This window comes from Homarus americanus, unplaced genomic scaffold, assembly GCF_018991925.1.
Source record: "Homarus americanus isolate GMGI-L3 unplaced genomic scaffold, GMGI_Hamer_2.0 scaffold31037, whole genome shotgun sequence".
Taxonomy (NCBI): domain Eukaryota; kingdom Metazoa; phylum Arthropoda; class Malacostraca; order Decapoda; family Nephropidae; genus Homarus; species Homarus americanus.
Genome location: NW_024722227.1, coordinates 14,572,801 through 14,593,043, shown reverse-complemented (window position 1 = coordinate 14,593,043; position 20,243 = coordinate 14,572,801). Strand labels below are relative to the sequence as shown.

The 20,243-nt window shown below is 39.5% G+C and overlaps 1 pseudogene; it reads left to right on the top strand.

Moving 5' to 3' along the window:
- LOC121862618 overlaps window positions 1–20,243 on the top strand; it is a 48,834-nt pseudogene that overhangs the window by 14,095 nt on the left and 14,496 nt on the right.

Here is a 20,243-nt window from a genome sequence, read left to right as displayed (position 1 = left end):
AGGCAGATAATGGGTTTATTCCCATTACCAGACAAGATATTGTCCATCCTGTCAACTATATCCCCCACCCCAGCTCCTGGCAAACACACCCTCATCCTATTTGTATTTTTACCACATAAAGCTCTGTACAAGTACCATACCTGTGAGTCGCCAACAATTAAAATTTTCGTACCGTCCTTGTCAGTCCTGTCCCTGACTATACTAACGTCCAATTCATCTATCAAAGGACTGAAAGAGTTGGTATACTTAGCTGTTGTTAACGTATCCTTGGTGGGTTTCTTCACCACCAGGGTGAGTTTTTTCACCACCAGTTTGGTCGTCCCTCTCCTCACAACCTTCCATTCGCCTGAGTTTTCGTCAAACACCGGTTTTCCCTGGCTCGTTTCTTCCTTCATCCTCGCCATCTCTTCCTTTAATTTCACGATTTCTTCCTTGGCCCTTTCTAACTCGGCCCACAAAAGGGCACAGCCTCTTTCACAAGTTTGTTGACAGTTTATCTTGTACTTGGTGTGATATATATCGGGGATATTATGCATTTTTTTTTACTTGTGCATTATGATATCAGATTTTTTTTAATATGTAATGTCTATGTTTCTATGGTTTTTATAATGTATATATTTTTTTATTATAAAATACCAACACAACTGCATAAAATAATAATGTCAAATTGCAATTATAGCGTTGTTATTCCCCTGTATTTAAAAATGTCGCCACTGAGAGGTACAATTTTAACCCTTTGCCACAGGAAATGTGTATCTCACTTACTCATATAATATACATTTCAAAACTATCGTCAAACCTCATGGCCTCAAGGCGGGTGATTACCTCCCCCCCCCCCTAGCTGTTGCTCTATGACGTTCAGTTAAGGTGGCGTTCATTTCAGGTAGTGTTCAGTTAAGGTGGCGTTCAGTTAGGGTGGCGTTCAGTTATGGTGGCGTTCAGTTAGGGTGACGTTCAGTTTGGGTGGCGTTCAGTTTTGGGTTTGGGTTGCACTTAGTTAGGGTGGCACTCAGTTAGGGTGGCACTGTTAGGTGGCAGTTAGGGTGGCGATCACTAGGGTGGCGCTCTGGTTAGGGTGGCGTTCAGTTAGGGTGGCGTTCAGTTTGGGTGTGGCTTGGGTTCGTTCAGTTTGGGTGGCGTTCAGTTTGGGTGGCGTTCAGTTTGGGTGGCGTTCAGTTATGGTGGCGTTCAGTTAGGGTGACGTTCAGTTAGGGTGACGTTCAGTTTGGGTGGCGTTCAGTTTGGGTTCAGTTTGGGTTGCGCTTAGTTAGGGTGGCGCTTAGTTAGGGTGGCACTCAGTTAGGGTGGCACTCAGTTAGGGTGGCGTTCAGTTAGGGTGGCGTTCAGTTAGGGTGGCGTTCAGTTAGGGTGGCGTTCAGTTAGGGTGGCGTTCAGTTAGGGTGGCGTTCAGTTAGGGTGGCGTTCAGTTTGGGTGGCGTTCAGTTTGGGTGGCGTTCAGTTTGGGTGGCGTTCAGTTTGGGTGGCGCTCAATTAAGGTAGTGCTCAATTAAGGTGGCGTTCAGTTAAGGTGACGTTCGGTTAAGGTGGCGTTCATGTAACACCACCTTTGCATTATATAAATATTCACCCAAATGAATAACACCAAGCTATTCGCCAAGTTATTCACCAAGTGAGTCACCATGTCATTCTATATAACTTGGCTTGCATCTCTCTCAAAAGTCGAGCGCGGATCAGCTCATTCAGCAAACAACCAACTCTCTGTCTCACGCACAGAAAAGGCAGTTCACTTACTACCATTGAACAGGGAAGCCAGGCACTTAACTCAAGTGTTATCTCAAATTGATATTCACAACACTTCCCTGGAGAGACTCACAATATATTCTCTCAGATTGTATCTGTGTCTATACCTGCTTCTATAATAAAGAGAAAACGCCAATAAGTGTTCACATCAAACCCTGCCACTTAAGGAGTTCCAGAACTTAATTAAAACAATTTGTGTGATACCAAAACAGCTATCACATTCAATTCTGGTGGCGTTCAGTTATGGTGACGCTCAGTTAAGGTAACACTCAGTTAAGGTGGCGTTCAACTAATTTATATCAATAACCCGACATTTTTCGCTCTTGTTCTTGCTTCCAGATGTCAGATGCAGTTTTATTATATGTAACATATTTGTTTCAATCAGCGGCAGCTGTGCTATATTTACCATCAGGTAACACACTTTGTTTTCAATATATTACGGGACCGCCTTGTAAACGATGTCTTATTGTCATGATACAATGATTACTTTATTTGGCGATGTACCATACTTAAGACGACCGATTTGACCGTCTCGGCGAGTAGGTCACAATATTCAGTATGTTTAAGACCGATTCTAAATCCAGCCATGACTGACGGCGGTGCCTGATCCCCGTGTAATTGGGACGACTGAAAGTTCCTTCAATAAGGTGGAACAAACATCGGGAACCCTAAGGGTTATTGTTAAATGGAATTAATAAGGCTTATCATGAGAGCTTCATGATATTTTCATCATCTCTCTGAGACTATACTCTCCCATTTCACTGTCAGTTTCCCTCATGCACCCGGTTTGGGCAGGTTGGGGAGTTATAAATGTGTTGTTCATTTACCTGGCTCTCGGTTCAATATTTTACTAAAAATACGAACCTTTCCATGTACGATGTGTGATTTTTTCCTCGTATATATGTTTGTGTCTTATTTCATTTTTTATTCAGTCTTTGAGGTCTTTATTGTCTTTCAAGTGAACCACACTAGCACCCATCGTCATAAGATTTTATGTCGCTAAAACATTGCAATAATTTGATGGATGGTGTGTTATTTGATGGTGGTCAAGCGTGGTCAGTAATAGTTTTTACTCACAGCCATGTGCTGCTAGTGACAGGCTTGGGCACACTAAAGAGATGTCTTATATTCCTCCGTACAGTAACTAGAACCTATTGCCAAAGTCGAATCAAGAATTGGAGATGTTTCCTACAGTCTCACCAGTTAAAGCAATTTCAACCTCTCACTTTTTATCTGATTCAGGTAATTAGTGGAAATGAGTTCCAGGGAATGTCAAAGTATAGTTGTCAGCGTGAAGGTCTTCGGAACAATACTTCTTACCGATGAAGCCAATAGCAATATAAAACACTGTGTTCAGGGTTTGAACAACCATATGGTACCATAGACAACCAGTAGAGCACAAAACTCGGAAAATGTTGCCCCAGTCATATAAAAGAGAAACACACAGAGGGCGGTAAACAATTTCCGGAACCAGAAACCCACATCTCTACCTTTCCTTCCTCACTTCAATTGATGTGAACATACCTCTTAGTGTGTTGTCTATACTTTTTCCTTCCATGCTCTGTCCACTTCCAAACTCCTAGACCTAGACTATAACTATACAGTATACCGACTCCCAGAAGTCGCCAGGAAGCTAAAATTCCAATATTTTTAATAGCGACAGATATTCTATGCCCATCAAAACCTTTGCCATTGAACCCAATCCCCGCTTGACTACCTCTTATCAGGATTGATAACCTACAGTATATATGGAATTTTAACAAGCATTCTCACGGTCATGATTTAAAGATTTTTACTGAAGATGAAGGGACGACATAATCCTGTTAAAATTCACATGCATAATAATTCAGATACTACAGAAAAAATGGTTCGACTGTCATTAGATCGTTTAAATGATAAAGTTGTCACCATTGTTATCGAACACGGCTCCACGCTTCTCTGTACGACCTAACACAACACCGCTACCACTCCATCTTATCCTCCACAGTATCGTCAACAACTAACTGAAGCAAATTTTGTCACACAACCTTCTACACTATAATAAAATAAAATTAATCACAACCTCTATATTCGCCGGACAGAACAGCCTCACACATCACCACAGCTCAGTCTTTCACACAATCCTATCATAATTAGAGAAGAAATGAAACAAACAGGTTATATTGGTAGAACATTTTAGACAGTGATAATGGCGACACACAATAGCGAAATAGATGATAACTAACAAAGTTCCATAAGAAGATTTGGTGCACAATCCGAAAAAAAAACTTTGTTCTTTCGCTGAGATTTCGATGTCTTATTCTTATCCAATTCATGTTCAAAATTATCATTTGTTAGGACACCTTAAATTACAGCAAAGAAAAACACAAAGAAAGTCACGCAAATAGTAAAAATATATAAGGGTAACTTTCTAAATAGCAAATGTGACAAAACACTAACAGGGAAATAAAGGTTAAAACATATTCAGTTTTCCAAATGTTTTTTTGTTTTTTTTTATGAAAATCTTTGAACGTATCCATAAATATACAAATTCCATTGATTCAACACCAAGAAGGAGTTAACAACCTTTGATAGAATTATCAATTAATGAAAGACATAGTCATCTTTTCTGTCTTTTCGCTCACCCATGTAGAGTTTATTCTATGACAATCTAAAATTTATTGCCACAATAGAGGATTGGTACAGGCAGCTCCAAAACGTTTGGACTGGAGGGCCATGATTGCCAACCCTAAGTTGATGATGATACCTTAATTGATTAATTGTTAATGTAATTGTACATACACTATCACTGTAATTGTTGTTCAGAATAAAGTATCTGCAACGCCAGCGGTCACAGATACACTTTACGCTTCATGACCTTCAAGTTGATACACGAATAATCAAAATCTATCCACTTACACCCCTGAAATGAACAAAAATCCGAGCAACAGTAGGACTATAATCGTCTACTGAAAGTGGAATTGGTAATTTCTTCCTCAGGCTCTGAAAGGCTGGAGGAAGATGTACATCTTGTACTACCCGGGGCAGAGAGCAACATCTTCCCCTCAAATTGAACTAAAATTCCAAACACCACAGATGCGTCTTCCAGCTCACTGCTGCCTGGTTAAAATTATAGTACGTCTACGTGAGTTTCAGTCCTTAAACGGGTTGTGCTTTATTATTACCGCCACAGTAAGATAAACTAGAAGAGAGAGAGAAAGAGAGGGATAGAGAGAGAGAAAGGGAGAGAGGAGAGAGACAGTGTTGATAACGAAGTTTGCCGAGGTGATAAATGTGCGCGCCGGCCTCATGTTAAGTGAAGAAACTGTTTACAACTCAGAATAGCTTACTAGGAGAGATGGAGCTGGTAGCAGCTGTGTGACTGTCTGAGGGACAGTCTATCGCCTTCTACTGTAAGGGCAGCATCTGGATTCTCGTCAGCTAATATCACCAGCAGGACATTAGATTAGTTCTCGTTGGTCTAACCCTAGACCCCAAAACGTGAGTGTGATTATGAACTGTTGAATCCTCTGAGAACTCTAAATAACTTTAATAAGTGTAATTATGTACTGTATATTGATCGTATTATTCAAACTGTGTCCTGATGTACCAGCAGTTGTTATATGCGAATTGTATTTAACAGGTTTTGACCGAATTATACTCATCGCGTCAACGACAAGGGTCTTATTGTCCTGCACAAACCAAAATCGCTCTTATGAGTGATTACATTTGTCTTGTCACAAGTTATCTGTGCTTGTGGAGGATGAAGACTGTATCCAAGAGTTCATCTGTCAGCATGTGCAAGTGTTCAAAATGAGGTAGAGAACTGACAGTGAAGAACAATTATGTTTCAATGCAACAACTGACCGTACTCTTACGTCCACAAAAATGTAAAATTACACAATGCCGCTTCAAACAAAAGTACTTTCAATGGTGCCTGATATCGAAGTAAGTTCTTTCTGCTTAATACGCCGCCTCCTTCCCCCCAGTTAGGATGTTACGTGACGTTAGATAGGTTTAATTGGTTAGGTTGGCTAGGTCAGGTTCTGTTAGGTTCTGTGCACTGTATATCGTTTTTATTACTTACTATCATTCAAACAACATCTGTTAACAAAAAAAAAAAAATGACGAAATTGATCAATCGCTTCTGGTGTTAGCCATCTCCTCCGCCATTACCGTAAATAATTAAGCGAATCAATGATATAACTGGCTACCCCTTTCCAAGGTTCCAGACCTGTCAACTGTTTACGAGGTACATCCTGTAGATGCGTGCGTCGGATGGCTCAACTTTTCTGCGATGTATTGGCCAAAACTTGGGAAGACAGTTGTTTCTTAGACTGTACATTCCAGACATCATGTGGTGTGGTGTGCTGTATGGAATCGGAGTGGATTTCCCCACTGGTGACTTTCATTCATACTTTTATGCATTTTCAAGGAATCTTTTCCCCTACCAGCTTGTCACTAAAAAAATATGAGACTTTTTTCAAGTCAAGGTTGACGATGCTATTAAGTATAATATTCAGCCTAGGACCTATTTCACAGAGGATTTTAAAACTGCCTTAACAAAATGCATTTACTTTACTTCTATCTGATTATTATATATATATATATATATATATATATATATATATATATATATATATATATATATATATATATATATATATATATATACCTAGATATACAGTGATTTATATATATATATATATATATATATATATATATATATATATATATATATATATATATATATATATATATATATATATATATATAAATAAAAGGATTCCAAACGTACATTTGACTATTCGTGGACATACTGGTTAAGAGCTTTATATTGTGCAGTATTGTCTTTATATAACTGCATATCGCTTTAAAACTTTAGATGTTAAATACAAGCATGTCACCTGGAGTCTCTAGGATTTTTCTTAATATATTTTCAAAGATCAGTATATGTTGAGATAGTTGTTGTCTGTTAATATAAGTGGTGTTGGTGATAACATTAACGTGAATTATAATGGGACAACATATTACTGAGGACACATCCTGCAGGCAGATATAACGTTCCCAGGGATGCGTCCGATACTACTGTTGGTAGTGGTAGTTATGCTGCTTGGCGGCGCTGTGAGTGAACTGCCGCCCCCAGAGAGATCCTACAACATCCTGATGGTCCTAATGGTGGCCTCCCCGAGTCACAGAAACGTCTTCGTATCTTTAGCAGAAGGTCTGGCAGACCGGGGACACAAGGTAAACCAGTTTGAGTATTCTTTAAAATTTCCTACATGTTTCATAAACTCACTGAAGCGTCACAGAGAAGGTATTACGAGTGTATAACTCGTATATATGCATAATGTAACAGCAGTCATATATACTAATATATACTATTATATACTAATTTTGGCTTAAATTATTATGATGATACCAGTTTAATGAAGACAGCTGTTCATATTTAACTCGGCTTCACTCCAGATTACCGCCTCAAAACTTTTTCCAATATTGCTGTTTGGAGATTAGGGGATATGCTGTCAACGTGGTGATATGTGATGGAACAGGAAGCACTCCAGAATAATGTTAATATTATCAATGTACAGTCTCGTTCAAGATTCTTCGAACACTGCTGGAGACAGCTGGCAACTCAAGGCCGTTTGTTACTATACTAAGTAGCAAAAATTATGAATGAATGTAAAAGTGATCGGTGATTGGTCACTTAGTTCCCCGTTGCTTAATTTATGGTTGGGCTTTGTTGTTTCGTATTATATTATACCTTTCTGCTGGTATATACTGTTAATTTGATTCTAAAATGGATAGAGCAATGGGCCAACCTATATGAATTTATGTTTAAACAATTAAACCTAAGTAAAAATCGGTGAGTATGTTAAAGAACATCATGCATCGGGCACAGCTGTGTGCAGGCTGTGTATGAGGTTGCCTGTTTATCATTAATTTATACCAATATTATCTTGAAACGTTTAATCCCTTTCGGGTAATTAATCCAGTTGTATGTAACCGATGCTAAACAGACTTCTTTCTAAAGACGCTGATTTCATGCAACACAAACTGCTGTTTTAATTAGCTGTGGAATTAAGCAGAATCATCGGTTCACTGCTGCCTGTAGTAAGTGTGTGTGTGTGTGTGTGTGTGTGTGCGCGCATGTGGAGTGTGTGTGTGCACATATGGAGATTGTGTGTGTGTGTGTGCATGTGGAGTGTGTTGGTGTGTGTGTGTGTGTGTATGTGTGTGTTTGTGTGTGTGTGTATGTGTGTGTGTGTTTGTGTGTGTGTCAGCCTGTGTCTGTATTTAATAATGACATTGTTCAATTGAAGGTGATGGTATATAATCTTACGAACCATCCGTCTGATGGTATGAACTAGTGCGGTAGCATATGCCTAATACTTTTACAAGCCTTTATCTAGCAATATCACTGTCATTCCAAGACTCTGAATATTGTAAACAGCAAATGTCATTTCTTTCGTTGAGTGACTAGTTGCCCCCCCCCCCTCCCCTACTGGTGTAGATTACGTCACCTTTAGTCTGGTGTCTTTTAAAAAATATATATATTCTATTTTTTTTCTTCAAATATGTGTATGATGTATTATTTGTATCTTATTTATTTATTTATTCATTCAACTATTTTTTTTTTATAAAATGCCTAATAAAATATAAATATAAAGCTAACGTTATGGGCGGGAAGGTGGGGTAGACAGAGGTGTTGTCAGTGCTGACTACCCTTCCACTCCCTCAATTGTAGAAGGCCCCTGCCAACGTGGAATACCACACGCAGAAAATCACTGAATGTGGAAGAATAATCGCCACGAAGGAGGCTGGGTTTTCACCTACTGAAATTGCCCGAGAATTGGGGTTTTGTCGGTCAACTGTATATTATTGGATTAAACGATGGGAAGAGGAAGAAAGTTTAAAGGACCACCACAGGACGGGAATGGCGCGCAGAACAACACTTGCACAAGTTGAAGCCATCCAGAATTTCGCTAAGGCCAACCCCTTCAAGACTTCATTTTCAATAAGAGAGGATCTCCAATGAAATATTTCCCCTTTAACAATCGGGCGAAGACTTCACGAAGGAGGCATTCACCATAGAATTCCCGCCACCAAGGAGAAGTAAAATGAGCGACATCGCGAGGGCAGGTTGTAGTTTGCTCGACGGTATGCTGAAGAAGGCCTAGGTTTCTGGGGAAGAGTAATATTCACTGACGAACAAACTTTCTCATCTACCTCTCACGGAAGGTTGCATTGCTGGAAGAGGAACAACACCTAATATGCTAGACAGCATATTTATGAGGAAGCAAGGAGTGGCCATGTGACATGCAATGTTTGGGGGTGGATATATTTGTACGGAGTTGGGGAGCTGACTCACACAGAAGGAAGCTTCACAGCTGAACAGTAATTAGAAATACTAGAAGAAGTTATGCTTCCCTCGGTACGTGCATATGCTTTCCCGTTTCCCGAAAACATAATTTTCATGCCCGATAGGTGTCCTATCCATACCGCACGGATTGTAAAAAGGTGGTTTGCAGAACAAAGAAATTTGCAAGTCTTAGGCTGGCCAGGTAAAGGTTGTGACATGAACCCTATAGAGAACGTTTGGGCCAATATTGTGAGCGTGTGGGATCCAACTGAAGAGAGAACCAGGGTGCAGCTACAGGAGCATACACACCGTGAGTGGGAGGTTCTGAGGCGGAAACCGCAACTGATACACAACCACCGTTCCCAACAGGCTGCAGCAAGTAATCGAGAATGAAGGTGGCTGGACTAAATATTAATGTGTCAGAAGTAATTTCCCTATGTAACGTCACATATTGAATGCACATCGATATTATTTTGTTTCCATGTTAACTGAAATAAATATAATTTTCATGAATATAAGTCAAATTGTATAATAAATGTAAAGGAAACAATCCTCTTCTAATACCCTCACTTATGCAGTATGTATTCAGGATGATTTAAGTCAAACAAATCCTAACATTATACTTATAATTATTATGAAAGAGTACAGTATAATATATGATAAATATATTGCATGTGAAATAATTACCATATATACCACGGAAAAAATCAGAGAGGGAGACGGAGACAAAGAAACAACTGTATAACGACACAATTCATACAATACTGTATGTAATGGTTCCAATCACAGCTGTCAGATCCGGCTCTTCAAGGCACTTGTGACGAGGAAATTGATCTTTCATATTTCAATCTCATAATCTCATATTTAATAAGTTCATGTCATGCCGTTCACAATATATTTATGTATTATTGGAAAACGTTTATTGTAATAATTGTATTTTTATATATTTTTCTCTCCATGGGAATTTTTTTTGCCAAAATACCAAACTATTACAACGTTACCTCACAATTATTTCATAACTTACAATAATGCTCCAACACTCACGCACACCTGCACGGAAACATACGCACCCGCTCGTGAATAATGTCGATTTCACCCCCCCCCCCCTTGCCGTTTTTATTAATTATAAAGAATATTACATTAATTACTGAAATTTCGTACTGAAGGTATAGCTAATGCCGTAGCATAAGTATTGTATCGCTGTTGATCTTTCAAATGTCATTACCTTTGTCATCTGAGTAGATAGCTTATTATATATTTCAAATGACATTTCTTTCGATTATTGATTGTTTGCCCGCAAAAAAAAGCCTTGTTTTTAATCTGGTTCACCACAGAATCGCATTGAAACTGTGTAGTGTCCATTTCATAACATATAATTGAAATATAAAGAAATATATGAATAAATAAAACATTATATATAATTTTCTATTTCCAATGCCTCACAGGGAATGTAAAATAAATAATGTCATTAAATAAACTTCATAATACTGTTTCATGTATATAACTGTTTTTACGGGCAAGCATTGACACACACAGGCAAAGGCACACACACACACACACACACACACACACACACACACACACACACACACACACACACACTACAGGTAGCAGTGAACCGATGATTCTGCTTAATCCACAGCGAATTAAAACAGCAGTTTGTGTTGCATGAAATCAGCGTCTTTAGAAAGAAGTCTGTTTAGCATCGGTTACATACAACTGGATTAATTACCGAAATGGATTAAACGTTTGAAGATAATATTAGTATAAATTAATGATAAACAGGCAACCTCATAAACAGCCTGCACACAGCTGTGCCCGATGCATGATGTTCTTTAATATACTTACCGATTTTTACTTATGTTTAATTGTCTAAACATAATTCATATAGGTTGGCCCATTGCTCTATCCATTTTGAAATCAAATTAACAGTACATACCAGCAGAAAGGTATAATATAATACGAAACAACAAAGCCCAACCATTAATTAACGGGGAGCTAAGTAACCAATCACCGATCACTTTTACGTTCATTCATAATATTTACTACGTACTATAGTAAACAAACGGCCTTGAGTTGCCAGCTGTCTCCAGCAGTGTTCGAAGAATCTTGAACGAGACTGTACATTTCTTTATAAGAGACGCTCTAGTAATTGAATCAAACACCTTTCCATATGCAATAAGCCCTGCAAGTAATGGCAATCTAGTCTTCCAATAAGTACAGGCCGCTGGCGGGACAGGAGAGGTAGGATTCACCGTTACCCGAGATTCTAGCTAACATTTTGGGGGCTACAACTCTGTCCTAAAAATTTATTTTAATATATTAAATAAATTATGGATGTCTTAAAACTGACAAACACCAGGTTCAGCTGGAAAAACCGTAACCTTTCTCAAAAACCTTTCGAAACAACTTTCCATGTCCAAACTTTAGACTACAGTACAATCATATCTTTATGGAAAGACGCTAAGATTGTTCATATTATACTGAAAGATGAATAATCTAACCCGTTATAAAATCGTTCACTTTTCAAAGGATTTTTTTTAAACAGTAATTAATAGTCAATATTCTCAAACAATGAAGATGTTAAGTATTAAGCAGTTGTTGTTTGACTTCAGTGTATGAGCTCGTTTTTTAATCTTCCATTGCTCACGCACTTAATGATCTTAATCTATCAGTTAACAGAGATCTATGTTGAAACCCACACAATACTTCTTGACATTTCTAAAGCCTTTGACAGACAACATAATTATCTCAACACCACGCAATATTAATATTGTAAACATTCATCTCTCCCCAAATCTTACTGTAACAAACTCTGGGCAAACCTTCTTCAATAATACTCAGATCCATGTTGTGAGTGAGGTCCTACAGCACTTAACCGATTAAACGTTATCAGTTATTGTGCTCCCAGATGGATGACTGCGAAATTTTCTAAGACAATCAACCGTAATGATCTTACCAGAAAACATTCAGCATTGCCAATTCTCATGAATATCTTATTGCCCCAAGCACAGCTAATCATCCTCAAAGAACTTCAACATTACTCGGGCTGGGATAACTACATACGCCATATTGTGTCACAGTGTAAATTCTACCCTCTCCTTTCCCTCAGGTGCACATGCTGTCGTGTCTCTCGAATTTCTCGACGGCCAGGAACATCACACAACATTACGTCGGACTTAACATCATGGATGATCTGCCTTTCAATGTTCAAAATTCTTGAAGAAGATTTGGGTAAGAATGTCTAGACGCTCGAGTGTTCCCGTGTGTAACTACCAGTTCCTTGTGGATTCATTAGATGTCACAATAGTATGTATGTACACTGTACAGTATGTATGTATGTATGTGTGTACAGTATGTATGTATGTATGTGTGTACAGTATGTAAGTATGTTTGTACAGTATTTATGTATGCATGTATGTACAATATGTATGTATGTATGTACAGTATGTATGTATGTATGTACAGTATGTATGTATGTGTGTACAGTATGTATGTATGTATGTTTGTATATATGTATGTATGTACAGTATGTATGTATGTGAGTACAGTGTGTATGTATGTATGTATGTATGTATGTATGTATGTATGTATGTATGTATGTATGTACAGTATGTATGTATATGTGTACAGTATTTATGTATGTATGTACAGTATGAATATATGTATGTACAGTATATATGTATATGTGTACAGTATTTATGTACTGTATGTATGTACAGTATGTATGTATGTATGTACAGTATGTATGTATATGTGTACAGTATTTATGTATGTATGTACAGTATGTGTGTATGTATGTACAGTATGTATGTATGTATGTATGTACAGTATGTATGTATGTGTGTATAGTATGTATGTATGTATGTATGTACAGTATGTATGTATGTGTGTACAGTATGTATGTATGTATGTATGTATGTACAGTATGTATGTATGTATGTACAGTATGTATGTATGTATGTATGTACAGTATGTATGTATGTGTGTACAGTATGTATGTATATGTGTACAGTATTTATGTATGTACAGTATGTATGTATGTATGTATGTGCAGTATGTATGTATATGTGTACAGTATTTATGTGTATGTATGTACAGTATGTATGTATGTATGTATGTACAATATGTATGTATGTGTGTACAATATGTGTGTATGTATAGTATGTATGTATATGTGTACAGTATTTATGTATATATGTACAGTATGTATGTATGTATGTATGTATGTATGTACATTGTACAGTATGTATGTATGTATGTATGTATGTATGTATGTAATAATAATAATAATAATAATAATAATAATAATAATAATAATAATAATTAACGGTTTATTGAAAAAATTCTGCAGCCCGAAGGCTGAAAGTATACATTGGACATAAATGACTTATTACATACATTGGTGGTTTAACAAAAGCCTTCATTAGAGAAAGGTAAAGGAACATACAGTGAACATACAGATTAATGTAGGTGTTGAACAGCAAACTCGTAGTGTAGTAACTCCCTCCCAGATGGTGTTAGGAGGAACTCACGTGGTGTAGTAGTTCCCTCAGATGTTGTTATGAGGGACCTGGCGTGGTGTAGTAATTCCCTCGCTGATGGTGTTATGAGGGGCCTCACGTGGTATAGTAATTCCCTCACAGATGGTGTTATGAGGGACCTCACGTGGTGTAGTAATTACCTCACAGATGGTGTTATGAGGGGCCTCACGTGGTGTAGTAATTACCTCACAGATGGTGTTATGAGGGGCCTCACGTGGTGTAGCAACTCCCTCACAGATGGTGTTATGAGGGGCATCACGTGGTGTAGTAATTCCCTCACAGATGGTGTTATGAGGGACCTCACGTGGTGTAGTAATTCCCTCACAGATGGTGTGATGAGGGACTTGACGTGGTGTAGTAACTCCCTCACATATGGTGTTATGAGGGACATGTGGTGTAGTAATTCCCTCACAGTTGGTGTTATATGAGTGAGGTTTGGTCCCAGGCCTTCCTATCATAGACGGATTAACACATCGGTGGTTGTTGTTGGGTCTCCCGGGGGCCGTTATCACTGGGTACCTGGGACCTCACTGTGTGAAGGTTAACTTGGGTGCGACTGTTACTGTTGAGTTGTTCTCACTGACTTAAGCACTGTTCACCACTGTTCACCTCTGTTTAACACTGGTTCCGTTCCTTTCCTAAATGAAATTGTAACTTCTGGCGAGAACTTGTTGATATTCCGGTGGGGAGGAGGGTTCAGGGGAGGGGGTTGGTGTGGGCCAACTTAACAGTTGACCTGGCTGCTCCGAGAGGAGCGGCAGGTACGTCTTGACCCTTCGGTGGTCAAGGATGTAGTATGTACAGTATGTATGTATGTATGTACAGTATGTATGTATATGTGTTCAGTATTTATGTATGTATGTACAGTATGTATGTATGTATGTATGTACAGTATGTATGTATGTATGTATGTACAGTATGTATGTATGTATGTACAATATGTATGTATGTACAGAGTGTATGTATGTATGTATGTATGTATGTATGTATGAATATGAACTGGCCCTTTAACCGATGATTCTTTCTGGGTTAATGGGGCTGCAACATGCAAAAGTATATAGGGATTGAGTAGCGAAACCCAATAGTCCGTTCTGTATATATTAAGAAACTATATCGTATACAGTTCCAAGTGTATATCACAGTAACTTAATCACTATAGCTATGAGTGTTAAGATGAGGTCGGAGGCTATAAGAAAATAGCTCTTCGAAATATGTCCGGTTGGTGTGAGGTGTTAAGTGACAATCCCTGTAATACCCGTCGAGGGAGAACGGTAATATACGTCCTCCCTCGAGGGAAGACGGAACCATCTACGATGGCTCTCAAAAACGTCTTTCTCTCGTCAAGGATATCAAACTACTGCCGCAAGAGGTGGCCAGAGAGCCGGCCACTCAGTGCCTTAGCTCAGCACTAAGTGACGAGATTTCCCGTGGGCACACCTTATCACGTGCTCTGAACATACTACCTCATAGCTAGTGGAAAGTTACAGAGGGTAATAGAGTATTTAAATCATATGTAATTAACCCATTTATATAAATACTTTTGCCGATAAGACAGGGGCTATTTCATGTGTATGTATGTATGTACAGAATGTATGTATGTACAGTATGTATGTATGGATGTATGTATACACATTATGTATGTATGTACAGTATGTAGGTACAGTATGTATGTATGTATGTACGTATGTATGTATACAGTATGTATGTATACAGTATGTATGCGTGTGTGTATGTATGTATGTTCAATGTCAGAGAAAGAGATCGCCGAGATGTCCTCATCACCCAAAACATGCGTGGCTCAGTCCACTGCAACACTGATCATCGGCTCGTCAGAGCTAAGCTCTCACTTCACGTCGCCCCAAAACGGCGAAGGCAACAAGCCTCCAGAATAGGTTTTAACACTAAGCGTCTGGAGCATCCAGCAATAGCACATGCTTTCAGAGAGCAGCTCTAACATGGGCTGATAAACAACCCAACAACAAACGACCCAAATCCCAGTGATGAATGGAGTATTCTCGACACTCTCATGACAAAAACCTACAGAGACCCTCGGCCAGATCGAAATAATGCACCAGGACTGGTTTGATGAAAATGACCTGGAAATCAATGTAGTCAATAATAAGCGTGCTGATTTAACTGACTGGCAGAACAAACCTCAGTCTAAGACCAAAGCTGATCCCTTCAGCAAGAAGAAAACTGCGGCCCAGCGCGAACTTCGAAAACTAAAGAACGACTGGTTTAAAAATATAGCATGTGAAATGCAAAAACTTTTAGATCAACCCAAAATGATGGATTTTTCAATTCCACTAAAAATATTATGGACCAATAACTCATAGCGCAGTCCCTCTCTGCTCATCCGACGAACTCCCTAATTAAAGACAAGGAAGGCATCCTACAGCACTTGAAAAAGCACTACCATTCGCTGCTCAACCAAAACACCGATATGGATGTCCCGACTACCCAGCAGGTCCCTCAGCATCCAGAGCTGACCCACCTCAGCTATAATCCATACCTGGCTGAGGTAGCTACTGCCATCAAACAGATGAAATATACAAAGCCTCAGTGCCTGATGAAATCCCAGTCGAGGTTTATAAAGCAGGACGACCTCTGCTTACCAGCCGTTTCCACTCTCTCCTGGAGAATATATGGGAAAAGGAGGAAATCCCCCAAGCTCTTAAAGACGCCTCCATCGTCAACATTTATAAAAATAAAGGAGACCGGTCAGACTATGGCAACTACCGCGAGATCTCGCTGCTGTCCGTTGCTGGCAAGATTATCGCCCGACCTCCTAAACAGACTTCTTCCTGAGGTGGAGAAGTTCCTCACAGAATCTCAATGTGGCTTTAGACCATCATGTGGCACCACTGACATAATATTTGCTACCCGCCAGATACAGAAAAAGTGCAGAGAACAGCGTCATGACCTGTACATGGCCTTCAGCGACCTAACCAAGGCCTTTGACTCGGCCAACAGGGTTGCCCTCAGGCGGACTCTCGACCGTTTTGGCTGCCCACCAAAATTCATCGCCATTGTGAGGCAACTCCAAGATGGCATGAACAGCAGTGTCCTGCACAATGTCACTCAGGCTGAGATCTTCCCCATCCAAACGGGGAAAAACAAGGACGTGTACTGCCACCAACTCTCTTACATTTTCTTGGCTGCCTTCCTTACTCGTGCCAGTGTATATTTAGCCGGTGGGGTGGACATCCAGTACCGGATGAAGGATCTATTCAACATAAGACGATTCCAGGCAGGAACAAAGGTGCCGACAGCTTCAATTACTGAACTTCAGTATGCAGCCGACCTCACCCTTGTCGCTCACACTGAACGCGACCTACAGGACATCCTGAACACCTACGCAGATGCGTATGCACAGTTCGGCCTTGAGGCGAATGTACATAACTCAGATTCTCTTTCAACCTGCCCCTTGTTCAGCCACACCTCCACCATCCATCCAGCTTAACAGTACTCCCCTATCTAATGTTACCCACTTTCAGTATCTCGGCTCCCACCTGTCCACCACCGCGGATATCGATGAAGAGATTTAACATTGTATCAGATGTGCATCTCAAGCCTTTGGCAGACTCCGTACCCGTGTCTTCAGCTGCAGGGAGCTAAAATTATCTACAAAGTTGCGCGTATATCGAGCAGTGGTCCTTCCCACCCTGCTATATGGCAGCAAGACATGGGTCACATATAGGAGGCACCTGCAGGCACTTGGAAACCTTCACCAATGTAGTCTACGTTCCATCTTCCGAGTTCGCTGGGAAGACTAGGGAACAAATGCCAGTATTCTCGCTGACACCAACTGTAGGGGCATCGAGGCTATCATTATCCATGAACAGCTACGTTTAACTCGCCATGTTACCTACATGGACGATAGTAGACTGGCAAAGCAGCTACTTTACAGTCTCCTAACGAATAATATCCGTGAAGCTGGCGGGCAACTGAAAGGGTATAAGGATAGTCTTAAGAAAACCTGAAAAAGTGCCAAATCGACCCCCTCACCTGTGAGACGATTACTCCACACCGTAATGCTTGGAGGAGCACCACACAAGAAGGTGTCAATACTTTCGAATTTGCCCAACTGCATACCGAGACAGACAAGCCCCAACGCCACAAAGACGCTGCCGCCTCTCGGTCCAGTATCGGCCTCTTTAGTCACTTAAAACTCACCAACGAAGGTGACACCCTAAATAACTCATATCATTGTCTTATAGCTGGATGATCGTCATACTCGATTCCGGATTGAGAAATTCACTGGTGACATTACTTTTGCATTTTAATGCCATCATCATGCCCAGAAATCCAAAATTGCTCTACTTTATCGATGGATTTTTTTTTGTTACTGAACTCTGTTTTGAATATGTCGCATTTATGTGCATTTTAGCAACAATAGTATGACTTATAGCGGTTAATTAACCCTTAGTGAGTCTTATGTTAGCCTTTTAGGTGCAAAGTGGCGATCATTCATTTCTGTTCTCGGGTATTTGCAATGAAACATGATTAATTTAGCAAGCAAAGCATTAATTTTACAAAATTTAATGTCTAATTGCTTTTTTAATTCCTACAAGGTGAAATGTCTGTGATGGGTGAAGGGTGAAACAGCATGGTTGTTTGAGTTTTAAAAATGTTTAATTTTTAGCTTTCTTTATTACTAATTTGGGTGTCTGGGCATGAAGATGACAACAAAATGCAAACGTAATGTCACCAGTGAATTTCTCATCCCCAAATTAGTGGAAATTGATCCCTTACAGATGTTTATAGGCCAACTGGATCAAAAGTTACATTTTTATTAAACTTCACTGACGACGCATGGCGGCCATCTTTGCTTCCCATTATCGGGTACCCGCAACCAGATATCGCGTGTATATCAGATGGTTTTTGGAAGATATAGGTACCAACTAACCAAAAATCAGAACAGCAGTTAAATAGACGGGGGGTGGAGGGGGGGGGTCTGGTAGCCCTTTGACTAATAGTGTCCACTTCGAAACTCATTGGTCCCCTCTGGACAGATACTATTTTTACCAAATGTACATATTGCTTGGATTTAATTCTGATATGTAATCTCAAACTCAAACAATAATACTTTACATCGCTTATTATCACCATGATTCAGTAAATACAGTATAATTTTATGAACATCAGATAGCCAAATAGATGTTTCCTTTATATGACCAAAATATTTATGAAGACACTGTTTTATTACTAATTCTAGAAAATATGTGCCCAGTACATTTACTTTCTAGTAAGAAAAAATGTAAATTTTTCACTCCAGAAATAGGATCTTATGAAAAGGAAACGCCATGACAGTGATATATGTTTACTGGTTAATCAGAATTGCCCTTATGTTGTTTAAGACTACGGTGCACTAACCACACAATGGTTGATTCTCACCAAATCTTTATCATCACGACCCTTACATATGAACAGATACCTTGGGTATGATGTCGCTTTATAATACCAGTTTTCTGCAGCATCATAGTGATTAAACACCCACATTTACCAATTTATGAATTTATAACAAAACACACAGTAAGGTTCTCTCATTTCAAATGCTTGAAACCAGTAACTGACCGGGTATTTAGTCTTGCGTACTAACTTCTCTGCATTCACATAAGCTTCTACATTGCATGTTTAATAATGAACATGACTGTCAGTACGATGGAAACACCTTTTCTCGAGCGATCAGAACAGTTAAGCATCGTTGGGTTAGGGTAGTACTTGGATGGGTGACCGCTTGGCTCTAAGAACACTATATGCTGCTGGCATAAGGATCTACTGTTAACAGGCATCACATTCCTTTGTCAGCTGTCCTTGGTCAAACTGACTGAAAATCAATTATTTATTATGTCGATGCCCACAGTAAATCATTTGCTGCTTCTGGCTAGTGAGTCATGGGCTACAGCTACCACCAGGTACAGTATAGTTACAGAAATATGTTCCTACACCCACTGCTGTAACCCGTGTCTCCAAACGGCCAACCTACAATATATGACCTATAGCAAACCTATCCACCAATCACGTCCGTCGTTACACGACCAATATCCATTCATTCATAAATAATGATAATACTACTGCGACGTTGCCGTTTGGAGACACAGGTTACCACAGGAGGTGTAGGTACACAGTTCCGCAACTGTATCAACGACCCATAAGGTCAGGGCACTGCCACCATAAGCCACAACACAACTAACCTAAACATATGATCTCTCAACAGATAGGTCTCCCATTTGTCTACAAGATGTCCTACATCACATTCTCTACCCCAGGCATGGACCCTGCGCAAGTGCCATGTTTGGAAACGTCCTCAACCTAGCCTACGTGCCTTCGATATTCGTGGGCATCCCTCGTCCCTGGAGTATTTACGAGCGCTTTACCAACGTTTTAGTACACATCTTATCCTATTCTCTATAGACATTGGAAAGCATTACCAGTTGTTCAAAAAGAGGTAATTTATTTTAAAATTACTGATATTTATCAGCGTACAGACGACGCCATTAGAACTTATTGATCCAGAGATGTCAGACAATTACTTCCATGAACCACAGTTTTGCCTCCAGTGATAGCAATACTCACAGACACACAATAGATCT